Source organism: Schistocerca nitens, chromosome 5 (genome assembly GCF_023898315.1).
Source record: "Schistocerca nitens isolate TAMUIC-IGC-003100 chromosome 5, iqSchNite1.1, whole genome shotgun sequence".
In the NCBI taxonomy this organism is placed as follows: domain Eukaryota; kingdom Metazoa; phylum Arthropoda; class Insecta; order Orthoptera; family Acrididae; genus Schistocerca; species Schistocerca nitens.
The window spans coordinates 809,014,907-809,029,207 of NC_064618.1; the positions used below are offsets into that span (position 1 = coordinate 809,014,907).

The 14,301-nt window shown below is 37.9% G+C and overlaps 1 protein-coding gene across 1 annotated transcript in view; it reads left to right on the top strand.

Moving 5' to 3' along the window:
- Positions 1–14,301, top strand: part of LOC126260038 (zinc finger HIT domain-containing protein 2) — a 49,532-nt gene that overhangs the window by 26,595 nt on the left and 8,636 nt on the right. The gene's annotated exons all lie outside the window — the stretch shown is intronic.

The following is a 14,301-nucleotide window of genomic DNA, read 5'->3' on the forward strand; positions in this document are numbered from 1 at the left end:
AACAGTAAGGAAGTACAAGAGCAAATAGACATCTTAAAGGAAAAATAATAAAGTAACAGTGAATGAAATACAGTGTGGAGAAAAGCAAGGTGGTGGTAACCACAGGAGAGAAAAAAGGCAAGGGGTGAATTAATATTTAAGGACAGGATATTGAAATTGTGGATGGCATTAAATATCCAAGAAATGCGATAATGGAGAATGCAGGAATGGTGGCAGAAGTTAGGAAAAAGGTTACAGAAGAGCAATCCATTTTGCCAATGTGTGAGGGGCTTACTCTGGTGAAGGGAGATGCCAATGAAGTGTAAGGAATATCTGTACAAGACATCGGGGACCTGAACAGTGACAAGAAGAGAGGACAGTAGAAACCAAGCATGTGAAATGAAACTCCTAAAAAAATGTGTTATGGAATACAAGGTGAGACAGAGTGAGAAATGAAGATGTTCTGGATGAAATTTGAGTAGAAAAGCTGAATGAGAGAATTGAGAACAACAGGTTATAATGGTTTGGATGTGTCAAGAGAATGGAAGAATACAAAAATGAATGACAGAGGCGAAGTTGGATTGACTCAATAAAGACAAGTTTAAGAAGAAGACTGGTGGAAGATAGGGGAAAGTGGACAAGTACCATAACTGTCCCAACCCAGCCTGATGCTGGATAAAGGGAAAACAAAGACAGCGTATTTTGAGCCACAAAACTGAAACCATTCAATATTTTTTGCAGATTATTTGTGGCTGCATTTGGTCATAAAATATTGCCTTAAATTGCTGCTCCCACAACTTTCATATTTTTTCTACTTTTTTGGAATGAAAGTTGTGGTGAGAGGCTAATCTGTAGTGTGTAGCTTAATGTATACATTAGGTTGGAAGATGTTGGTTTGGTTGCTCATTGGCAGAGCCAAAGAATGTGATCTCATAATAAAGAGCTTGGTTACAGTTACTGATTTCATGAGAAAAACTCTGCTACAGTTACTGATGCCAGGAGAAGCAGCTCAGCTACAGATTCTGTCTGTAGCAGACAATCAGCCACAGTTACAGAACAGCTGAAATATTGATTTTGGCTACATATCATGTGCTCACAATATTGTTTTTATTGTTATGGCAGAACTCTTATTACTATTTGCAATTACAGTTTCTGTTCTTTTGGTCATATTCACATTAGGATTTGTCACAATTACTTCAACTGTTTGCTATGAAATACATTTTCTGGCAGTTGCTCTTTCGTTGGATAGGTGCAACCAGCATTTGATGCACTTTGTGGCATTTTTGTCATATCTTGTGACAACCTTTACGAATGTCACTCTGTAAAACATGTAAGTAATAGCATAACCTCTATCCTGTGATGTTGTCAGAAAATCTGTTGTGACAGATTTTAAGACTGAGCATAGTACAGGTAAATGAAAGCAGGAGAAATATTTTTTTATTAAGTATATAAAATGTGCTAATCTTTAAACAGTAATAAGAAGTGAGTAGTATAATATTATATAAGCAGAGTCAGTTATGAAAGGCTATTTTTCTTAAAATTGAAACTGAAGTTACATTAATAACCATTTTACAAGTTTATGGGTTAACACACACAGGCAGAAGTGATATGCATAGATCAGCAATGTGTGTGAAAGGGAGGAATGTTGTATTATGAGAGACTGGAATACTGTACTGGAGAAGGGAAATGAAAGCTGGATTATCTAGGCATGTCACCTATGTAGGGCAGAAAAATGAAATCGGTTAGACCTGAAATTTTGTGCAAAAATTGTCACAAATACTGTTATTAACTCTAGCACCATTAAGCTTGGATCTGTCATATAGATGTATAAGGGGGGCAAAAGTTGCCCTCATGTTTTTTAACTTTGTTTGTTTGTTTTGTTTTCATTATTTAATGAACTAGGAATTTCTTTACTAAGTTGCAACACATTTTCCATAGTTATCAGGAACATTATAACATATACAAATACAATAAATAAAGTAATGAATATGAGGAATATTATTATATTTTTATCATGAAACTAACACTTTCACATACATCAGACTTTTATTAAGAAATCATAAGAGAACATACAATAGCAAACCACTAATAAGAAAACAGAAAATCAAAGTCAGAAATTACAGTTGAGTTTTTCTTTCCTACTCACTTTCAATTTCACAACTTTTGCATATGATTGTTTTTGCAGAATTAGTGGAACACAGGAACACCTGCAACAAACTATAGGCACTTTTGTCATCTTGTCTTTTTCCTCCTTAGAGTTTTTACTCTTCAAACAAATGTGACATCTTCCTCTTGAATAAAATTCAATAGATTGAACAGTTGCAGTAATGCTGGGTAGTGTTTTCCCTAGAACACTTTTCATTGCAGAGATGATAGGCTTTTGTAAACCCATGATATTCTTTGCTCTCTCTTCCACAGTTGGCCTAACGAGTTGTTGACCTGATTCTAGCAGATACAGCCTTCGTACATTATAATTCTTCTTATTCCAGTTTGGGTTGTTTATCATGAAACTTCTTACGGCATTGAGACGGGCAATATCTATCAAGGTCAGAAGAGAGATAATGGCCACCTTCTCATCCCTCATTTTACTGAATGATGTCACATCATTGATCAATGCTGTCTACGTCCCCTTTGGTTTCATTGTAGTAGGGATTGATGTTTGTCTTTTTTCTTCTGTGTCGACTCATCAACCTTGTTATCATTGTGTTGTGTGGAAAGAAGTAGGTTCTTAGTAGGCTTCAGTTTGGAGATGTATGAAACCAAGGTATCTGGTGCGTTGCCAGTTTTCGGACCTGTGAATAAAAACTTAGAGGACTATAGCTCTTGACCCTGTGTTTTCTTGAGCTGTTCTGGTATGTGTTTTCTGTTACTCTTCAATGTTCCCACCAAAGTTAACTTGTCATCATTGTAAAGCTCTTCGTCGAGGCCTATGGATGTATAATAACGATCTGTTGTTATATTTCTTCCACTTCCTGACAGCGGATTCACTAGGCATCTAACAACTGCCTTTGCACTCTGTTCCTCGGCAGGTCTTTCATCCGTCCCTGCGTAGGCCTCCATTCTTAGAACATACCAGGTGTGTGCATCTGATAACATCCTAATCAATATGGCATACTTCCCAGGCTTGTCTTTCACAAAGACCTTAAAGGGACATATTCCTCGAAATAGGAAGAGCATTTCATCGGTCGTTAGATATGCATTTGGTATGTAGTATTTTAAGCATTTCATCAATTTTGTCGAAAACTTCATGAAGGGGGTCAAAACTTATCCTGCTTTCGTCTTGTGGTTCTTGTTTCTTTATCATCAAATCTAATCAGGGACAGAAGTTCTCCACATCGAATATGACTCATTGTAGCTATGTAGATATTCTTTCCCAGTACTCTCCCCCATAAGTCCGCAGGAGGCGGTCTAGTGTCATTATTTATGCCCACGAGTAACAAAATACAAATGAAGGCATACATTTCTTCTATGGTTGTAAGTTTATTACGAGCTTCTCGGTTTGCATAGTCCTTAATAATCTTCATTATTTTGGAAGTTATAAACTTTTTGAAAGATTCTGACACACTAGAGGTCAAGCCTTCACGAGTCAAACCTTCACAAAAATTCACTATATTTTGTACTGAACTGCATACTTGCCTTGGAGGCGCAGTAATATATTCCCTACTGCTTTTTGCTGTAACAGTGATGCTGGAAGCAGCTGCATGCTGTTCATCAGGAGACGAACTCCGTGAACTTGACTCATTTTCAATTGCTGTGTCACTATCGTATGTCACAACTGTATCATCTTCTTCTGGATCACTTTCACTTGCTTGATTTATTATAGCTGTCACCTTTTCATCTGTGAGAAACCTCTGATAATGACGAGACATTTTATTAGAACTGCGAGTAATGTACAACTGCTCGAACAACGAAGGAGATTTATTTCAAAACAACAATGGCAACACAATACAACGGTACCAACAGTAAGAAACTGCATTTCGGGAAAAAACTGCCCGCACTTAAATGAAATATAATAGGCAGATTTAAATAATTCCCAAAAATTATAAAACCGTGACAGCACATACTCTAGATATTTTTCTACAACTACCTAAATTCTTGCTTCTTCACTCCAACAAATAGATGTATTACACAAATAAAAGAAATACTGCAGGCAAGTTCTCCCCCCCCCCCTCCCCTTCCCAGTGGTGCTGGGGTTAATAATGAAAATACAGACTAAACATGTAATAATAATCTAAGCTGTGGCATGATCATGCCACACTTCCAGAGATGTTCACATTCAGATATGGAATCACATTATAATCTGCTAGTCATTTGGAGGTATATTTAATGTAAAAGACTAAATAGATACATGGCACAGAGAGGTAGAGCACTGGTCAGTTAAATGTGCAGTGGTGAAAGTTTGAAGTTCTCAAAGACTGCAAGCAGTAGATTGAGCAACAGCATAAAATGATGCTCAGCATGAGAGTTCACCAAAGATGAGAAGATCTGTAGTCATTGAAATAATTACTGATACTAGAGAGAGTAGGATAACAAATAAGTGAATAAAATATGAAACAAAGAATGAGGTAAGAAGTCAGTCCTGCAAGTTATTGTGAAATGAAATCAACATTGTGAACGAAATAGGAAAAGGCGACTCAAAAAGAAAAGAGAAGAGAAGAGATGACTGTGAGTAAACAGATATTTTTAAAGAGTGAGAAACTTTGATAGTGACACGATAAATCAGGGCAAATAGTCTTTATTAATGAAAGAAGAAGCAAGAAAATTGATAAAAATATGCTCTATTCCAATGTACCAGCTTTTCAGCATGGATTTGTAAGGTTGCTTTTGTGGATTTTACCTTGGTAGTAGAGCAGCTTCTCTTTCTTGTCTGGCTTCCTGTTATAATTTGATTTTTATATGTTTTTAAATAATGAACAAGATCTTTGATTTCCATACTCATGTTTTTGGAGGAGGTAGTACGGACCAAAACAAGAAAAAAGTCCATTAAGTATGTGCTCTAAATGCATACCTTAAGAGCTACTGTACATTTCCAGACCAGTGTCCCTTACCTCAAATTAATACATTTAAGCTTCTCCATCATCCATGAAAGATTGTTGGGATCACCCTATATAATCACTGCATGTAGTACTATTCCATTTGTATTATTGACTAAACTTAGTAACTGCACATTTTGATGACTGATAGTGACACAGAGATGTTTATCATGTGGTTATAGGGTGCAGGCTGACATTAGTACTGATTATATATTCATGCGAACACATGTCTACATCTACATCTACATCTATACTCCGCGAGCCACCTTACGGTGTGTGGCGGAGGGTACTTATTGTACCACTATCTGATCCCCCCTTCCCTGTTCCATTCACGAATTGTGCGTGGGAAGAACGACTGCTTGTAAGTCTCCGTATTTGCTCTAATTTCTCGGATCTTTTCATTGTGATCATTACGCGAGATATATGTGGGCGGTAGTAATATGTTGCCCATCTCTTCCCGGAATGTGCTCTCTCGTAATTTCGATAATAAACCTCTCCGTATTGCGTAACGCCTTTCTTGAAGTGTCCGCCACTGGAGCTTGTTCAGCATCTCCGTAACGCTCTCGCGCTGACTAAATGTCCCCATGACGAATTGCACTGCTTTTCGCTGGATCATGTCTATCTCTTCTATTAATCCAATCTGGTAAGGGTCCCATACTGATGAGCAATACTCAAGAATCGGACGAACAAGCGTTTTGTAAGCTACATCTTTCGTCGATGAGTCACATTTTCTTAGAATTCTTCCTATGAATCTCAACCTGGCGCCTGCTTTTCCCACTATTTGTTTTATGTGATCATTCCACTTCAGATCGCTCCGGATAGTAACTCCTAAGTATTTTACGGTCGTTACCGCTTCCAATGATTTACCACCTATGGCATAATCGTACTGGAATGGATTTCTGCCCCTATGTATGCGCATTATATTACATTTATCTACGTTTAGGGAAAGCTGCCAGCTGTCGCACCATTCATTAATCCTCTGCAGGTCTTCCTGGAGTACGTACGAGTCTTCTGATGTTGCTACTTTCTTGTAGACAACCGTGTCATCTGCAAATAGCCTCACGGAGCTACCGATGTTGTCAACTAAGTCATTTATGTATATTGTAAACAATAAAGGTCCTATCACGCTTCCTTGCGGTACTCCCGAAATTACCTCTACATCTGCAGATTTTGAACCGTTAAGAATGACATGTTGTGTTCTTTCTTCTAGGAAATCCTGAATCCAATCACAAACCTGGTCCGATATTCCGTAAGCTCGTATTTTTTTCACTAAACGTAAGTGCGGAACCGTATCAAATGCCTTCCTGAAGTCCAGGAATACGGCATCAATCTGCTCGCCAGTGTCTACGGCACTGTGAATTTCTTGGACAAATAGGGCGAGCTGAGTTTCACATGATCTCTGTTTGCGGAATCCATGTTGGTTATGATGAAGGAGATTTGTATTATCTAAGAACGTCATAATACGAGAACATAAAACATGTTCCATTATTCTACAACAGATTGACGTAAGCGAAATAGGCCTATAATTATTCGCATCTGATCCACAAGAAAGCATACATTTCAACAGTGAACCACAGGCTGTCTGTATACACTTTAACTTGAAACCAACCACATGATGTTGATTTAAAAAATGATATCCTCCAACTGACTGAATTATTTTCCTACACAGTAACTTCTAGACACACATAAGAACAAAAATCCAAATTTGGTGTTACACATTAATTATTAACATAAAAGAGTGCAAAATCTAAAGAAACAAAATTATAACGAGTGTCTCTTTCTAATTATGATATGTATTACCATAAAAAGTGCTAAATTGTGGGTATTATTGTAGATAAATTATTTCTACTTCCATAGAGATTCACAGAGCCCAACAAGTTATATGCAGTATTTCTTGATTTCTGAGAATCATTTGATTTGCACCATATCTATGCTTATCATCAAAAGTATGATCATATGGTGTATCAAGCAAAGCTTTTGACTGGAGTGAGTATTTTTTGGTTGGGGAGGACACAGCAGGTTATTTTGGATGGAGAGTCTTTGTCAGATGTAGAAGTAACTTCGGGTATGCTCCAGGGAAGTGTGTTGGGATATTTGCTGTTAATGTTGTACATTAATGACCATGTGAACAATATTAATAGTAACCTCAGACTTTTTACATATGATGCAGCTATCTATAATGAAGAACTGTCTGAAAGAAGCTGCATAAATATTCAGTCAGATCTTGATAAGATTTGAAAGTGCTGCAAAGATTGGCAACTTGCTTTAAATTTTCAGAAATGTAAAATTGTGCACTTCACAAAACAAAAACCAAAAAAACATGGTATACTATGACTATAATATCAGTGAGTCACAGTTGGAACAGACCAGCTCATACAAATACATGAGTCTTACACTTTGTAGGGATATGAAATGGAATAATCAGATAGGCTCAGTCGTGTAAAGCAGGTGGTATACTTCAATTTATTGGGAGAATAGTGGGAAGATGCAGCCTGTCTACAAAGGAGATTTGCTTAAAAATCAGTCATGCAGCACATTCTAGATTATTGCTCAAGTGTTTTGCACCCATACCAAATAGACTAACAGGGAATATTGAACATATACAGAGAAGGGCAGCATGGATGATCACAGATTTGTTTGTCCTGAAATCATCCCGAGAAAGTCTTGTTACAAAGTTTCATGAGCTGGCATTAAATGATGACTTTAAGAATATCTACAACTACATGATGACTCTGTAATTCACAGTTAAGTGCCTGGCAGAGGGTTCATCAAACCATCTTCAAGCTCTTTCGCAACTATTCCACTCTCAAATGGCACACAGAAAAAATGAGCACTTATCTTCCTGTGTGAGCTCTGATTTCTCTTATTTTACCACAATGATCATTTCTCCGTGTGTAAGTGGATGCCATCAGAATATTTATGTGATCAGAGGAGAAAGTTGGTGATTGAAATTTCATGAGAAGATCCTGTTGCAACAAAAAATGCTATTTTTTAATGACTGCCATTCGAATTCACGCCTCACGTTTGTGGCACTCTCTGCCCTGTTTCAACAATAATACAAAATGAGCTGCCCTTCTTTGAACTTTTTCAGTGTCTTCCATCAATCCTATCTGATGCGGATCGTACAATGCATAGCAGTACCCTGAAAGAGGACAAGCAAGTGTTGTGTAAGCAGTCTCTTTAGTAGACCTGTTGCACTTTCTAAGTGTTCTGCCAATAAATCACAGTATTTGGTTTATGTAAAAACAAAGATGATGTGACTTACCGAACGAAAGTGCTGGCAGGTCGATAGACACACAAACAAACACAAACTCACACACAAAATTCAAGCTTTCGCAACAAACTGTTGCCTCATCAGGAAAGAGGGGAAGGAGAGGGAAAGACGAAAGGATGTGGGTTTTAAGGGAGAGGGTAAGGAGTCATTCCAATCCCGGGAGCGGAAAGACTTACCTTAGGGGGAAAAAAGGACAGGTATACACTCGCGCACACACACACACATATCCATCCACACAATTACAGGCACAAGCAGACATATGACAAAATAGTTTGCTTTACACACAACATAATGTGATTTTTCCAATTTAAGTTATTCGTAATTGTAATCTGTAAGTTCTTAATTGAATTTACAGCCTTTATGGTTATCGTGTGACAGAAATTTAGTGGATTTCTTTTAGTACTCATGCAGACAGCTTCACACTTTTCATTATTTTGAGTCAATTGCAGTTTCCACATCATACAGATATCTTGTCTAAATCCTTTTGCAACTGGTTTTATCATCTGATGACTTTACAGTATGGTAAATGACAGCATCATGGCTGCTCAGATTGTCTCCTATGTCATTTATATGGATCAGGAACAGCAGAGGACTTATAACACTTCCAAGGGGAATGCTGTATATTACTTTTGTTTTACTCGAAGACTTTCCATCAAATACTCCAAACTGTGCCCTTTCTGACAGGAACTCATAAATCCAGTTACACAATCGAGGCCATGCTCCGTACTCATGCAATTTGATTAGAAGATGTTTGTGAGTAATGGGTTCAAAATCTAAAAATATGGACTCAATTTGACATCCCCTGTCAATAGCACTCATTACTTCATGAGAATAAAGAGCTGCTTGTGTCTCACAAGAATATTTTCTGAGTCTGTGCTGACTGTTTGTCAATAAATTGTTATCTTCGAGATAATTCATAATGTGTGAACACAGTATACTTTCAAAACCGTACTGCAAATCAGCGTTAGTCATGTGGTTCTGTAATTCAGTGGATTACTCCTATTTCCCTCCTTGGGCATTGGTATGAATTGTGCAGCTTTCCAATCTTCAGGTACAAAACTTTCGATGAGCGAGCAGTTGTATATTATTGCTAAGTATCGAGCTGTTGTATCAGCATACTTTGAAAGGCACCTGACTGGTATACAGTGCACACTGGAGGCCTTGCCTTTATTAAGTGATTTAAGCAGCTTCACTACACTGAGGATATCTGTTGCTAAGTTACTCGTGTTGTCCGTTAATTTAGACTCTAATTTTGGAATATTTGCTTCATCTTCTTTGGTAAAGGAGTTTTGGAAAACTGTATTTAGTTACTCTGCTTTAGTGGTACTCGTCATCAGTGACATCACCATTTTTATCATGCAGGAAAGATATTGGTTGTGTCTCCTGCTGGTATACTTTAAATGTGTTCAGAGGCTTTTAGCCTGTGGATAATGCAGTGAGACACAGAAGCTCGGCGAGCCACCATTCGCAGGTCTACCTGTGTGGTGATGTGCATAGGCATCATCCACTGGTGTCAGCAGAAATGACAGGTAGTGTGCACTGCAGCCGATAGTGTCAGCCACGTCCAGACTGCTTGCCCACCTCAAACCGTGGACTGCAGCATAGGTATTCAAACCGTCGCCCGCAGTGTGATCGACATCGAAGACGGGTGCCCACACTGTTTTGCGGTCAGCAATGAGGTGGTCCACGAGGACTAGAGTGCAATGACAAGTTAGCAAGCCAGCTACTCAAACACACATGTATGTGACTCGGCAGTGAGAAATGGCAAGGAGCTAGTGTACACTCTTTGTTCAGGTGAATGCTGGCAACTTCCAAAGTGTAAGTCCATAGTTGGTGAGTGGCCGCAGCACCGTGTACTGTAAACAGTCTTCGTCTCAAAGTTAGAGCCTGGTGCTAGCAGCATAGGTCAGCATCACATACACACCTGGATACTATCTGAGAACCTTTGGGAACAGTCCGAGAGCGGGAGGATCTGATTCAAGTACTATTTATGCAAACCAGACCAGCTAGTGCTTTCCTCTTGCCTGTGCTTTAGCCAGGAAACAGTAACAAGTTAGAACAGTCACTTGCCACCATGAAGCGATAGTGACTTTACTTGGCACGCTTTTCTTGACCGGTCAGCTTTGCCAGGTGCCCTGTTGTAGCTGGAAGGTGGTTCAACTTTGCTTTTCAGTGGTTGTGGTGGGCATATTTTGTAGCGTTGGTGTACTTAAGTATCCTCATATTCTGAGTATCTCTTTTTACTTCACAGTACACAGTCACCATAATGATGGCACCTCACCCACTATGATGTCGTTTTGCTGCATTGGTGCCAGGCAGTTCAGTTCTCCAGACAAGGCCATGGCACAACACATCATTACTCTGCATAATTCATACGCCTTGTTATTTCAGATACTCAATTATATCTTGTTGCTTTATGTACTTTACTATTTCAGAAGCTACTTTACTACATCATTTACTTCATCATTGAGCTTCAAATTGCTGCTTTGCTTTGCTCACAAAAATGACTGCACAGCAACAAAAAAGAATATTACTGATAAACCTCACATTTCTTTACGTAACAGACAAAATAGAATGTAACCCAACCATTATTTCACTGTAAACAATATATTTTTCTTCACTCTTACCTGAAGGGCATGTTACTCAAAATACATTTTCATATAGGCAACTGAAATTAGTTTTGCTTTAAACTGAAGAACACTTGGCTGTAACATTACTCTCAAATGCCGACACAAATAGAACTTAATTTAATATTTGAAATCTTTTCCTCTACTGCTGCTTGTGAGGGTTCTCTTCTTCTTGAAGTGATCTTCTTACTCATTTTGGATTGACCCCACCTTCCATTAGACTTTTCCTGTGAAATCACTACTAGTACATAGTAAGAGGGACTGGTAGGTTCATTGATAGGGTTTATTATTCCAGTCTATTGATAGTAACTTTTTACAACCAGCTAATAACAAGAACAAACTCTCCTTACGGTTCTGAGTTGGATTTAGTTGTGTGTTATACATATGTCTCCCCAATTACCAAGTCCCATGATCGTGGAACTTCTCCGTGGATGGAGGTCCATGGCACACTGCCCTGCTCTGCAGACTCTGAGCCTCTGCCCACTCTAACACCACGTGTAGATGTCCAGTGCCCCAACAATATCTCCCACATAAAATCACCACACCAATCCAAACAGAAGATAATTTTCCTTTTGCCTCTAACTATTATTACTTAAACATGGTATTTCACAGATCAACTCTCAGCCTTACATAGATTTCTGTGAACACACACACACGGTGTCGCAGTCTCAATTCAGTAGTAAGGATGCATATCACCAGTTCTCATTTACCACCAAGCACATATGCGAATCCTTACATGCTGTGCAAATTCCTTGTCACTTTTTCATATTTACCGTTTTTTTAAATTTTCTAATAATACTTTCAGACAATTTTGTACACTCAAAATTCTGTTCAATTTTCCCATATTATATTTTGTTAAATTTCTCATTCTTTCATATTGTGACTTACCTCATATTTTACTATACTTTTTGGCTGAAAGAGACTCATTATTTCATTATTATTGGACCCAAAGACGAAATAAAATAAAACATTTTTTCACAAAATTTAACTGACATAACATTTAAATATTTTTTACTTCTATCTGTTGGAAACTTTCATTGCTTATCAACACACAAAAATTACATTTACATTCTAGTACTTATTCTGATTGAAAATATTATTACAGTACATTCTCTTATGATCAGCTGACGAATAGTAGAGGAAGAGAGTGAACCAAAAAAGGAAGAATGACTTCACCCAGCTCGGAAGGCACTATTTACCAAGTAGTTTATTCACTAAAGATCGGCGAACCTCATACTATTCATTTCCTCAAAATTCATCAGCTCCTGCTCCCCAGCCTAGTTTTAAAGCAATGGGTGAACTCTACATTTATTAATAATCTACATCTAAGTGTAATACGAACACCCAGAAGTCTTCAAATATTTCAGATTTCACAAATACCATTCCATTAAACATCACATATGCATTGAAAGTTGCCTTCTGTACAGTCAGAAATTCTGAGTACATTTACTGCTGGTAATTTCATCACCACTACATTTACTTTGTCACATAATACTACTTCAATGTTTTCATTCCCTAATGGCTTACATTTTATCTCGGCTTTACTTCCATCAGTCCTAACTATTTGCCTTTCTATTCATAGAATAAAAATCCACTTCAGTTGCTAGTAATTTTGTTAATTTATTCCACAACCAGTTTTGAAACGTAAAGCTTCATCGGTCAGGGGTGAGCAAATGATTGTGGGAACATAAATGTGTGGCAGTCAGGCCCATTTCAAACAAACACAGGGGGGCATGGCACCAGCAACTACGGCAACTGTCTGGACAGCATGACAATCAACTGGATGTATCCTGCCAATATGATTCAAATTGTTGCATTATTCTGAACTTTGTCACTCATTTTGGGAATAGCTAATGTACGCTAAACAAAAAATCAAACACTTTTGCTTTATACTTTTCTCTTTGTTGGTTGTTGATACAATGTGTTTTCTCCTCCTGCCAAGCTTATTTTTGACATCAAATCATCTCTCTGTTAGTTGCTGCTCTCTAGATATGGTGATGATCTCCTTGTCTTGCTTTTGGCTGGAGCCCCTTACAATACGGTGGCTTCCCTTTGGTTGGTAAATTCCTTCTGCTTGTCAGTTGAAAATCTTTGTACAGCTTATCTGTGAGGCATCAAATTTATGCTTGTTTCCTCTGTTATATTTGTCAGTGCATTGTTCAGTCTTATCACAAATATACCCACTTTGCATATCAGACACTTGCATAGCTTCAAAATCTTGACTAGTTTCCACTGATTGTGTGATACAACCATAAGTAACTGCTCCTCACTTCAGCATCTGCTGTTAAATCTTTGTAAAAGCTTAATATCACTGTCAATACATTTTTCACTGCCACATTCAGTCCAGATAGTCCTACAGTCATGAGTTCTTTTTGTGGTGCCAAGGTGGAAACTCATTCTCAACTGACAGGCACCAATTGCAAGGTACTGACCTAGATTTTACCTCGGTAGTAGTGCTGCTGCTTCTCTTTGTTGTATGGCTTCCTGCTACAACTTGATTTAGTGACAAATTTCAAATAATGAACGCAGCACATAGAAGATCTGATCTTTCCACATTTTTTGACTCTAGTAATACAGTGATGATTAGTTTGTCTTCAGAATTTAGACAGGAGACATAACACCGGTCAATACTTCAGCAATTATTGAGCTAGTTTGTGTGTGTGTGTGTATGTGTGTATGTGTATTGGTTTATACTTTTTAATAAGTGTATTTTGTATAACAATTATGCCTGTTGTCAGAGGCATCACTGTCACTAATTCCTCCTACTGGTAAAATTCTTATCTTGTCCCATTTTGAACTGTCCAGATGTCATTTGGGTTCTGTTAGTGTTACGGAAATATTTATTTTAAAAGGCAGTTTCCCAGCTTCACTGTGTTCTTGCAAATGTATTGTCATGCATCGCATGATGTTTCATGCCTCAGATCTGAAGGGTTCTCCCAAAATGCATTATGTGTTGATAAATAAAATTATTTTTGTGATCAAAACATGTTTCAACATTCAATAATAATATAGGTTGAGTGAATGCATAGTTTTTGAAGGGCTTTTACTTCAGTTATTATCGAAATTGATTCAAAAGCTTTCAAAACCAGCTTGTTCCTTTCATTGATTAAAAACAAATGTTTTGCATATGGTTCTCTTCCTCTACAGAAGTTCTGTAAGTTAGTTTTGTCAGTTACTTTTGTATTGCTTTGTATCTATCATTAACCTTTTCTGTTGAAACACTGTGACTTCCTGGTGCCTTTCTGTTGCTCAAACCTTGAATGGCTGTAAACATTTCATGTGGCACTACTTCTGGAATTTAATTTCTACAGCTACATCTACATCTGTGATGCCCAAGTCGCCTTATGGTGCATGGCAGAGAGTAACTTTGTGTACCATTGTCACCCTC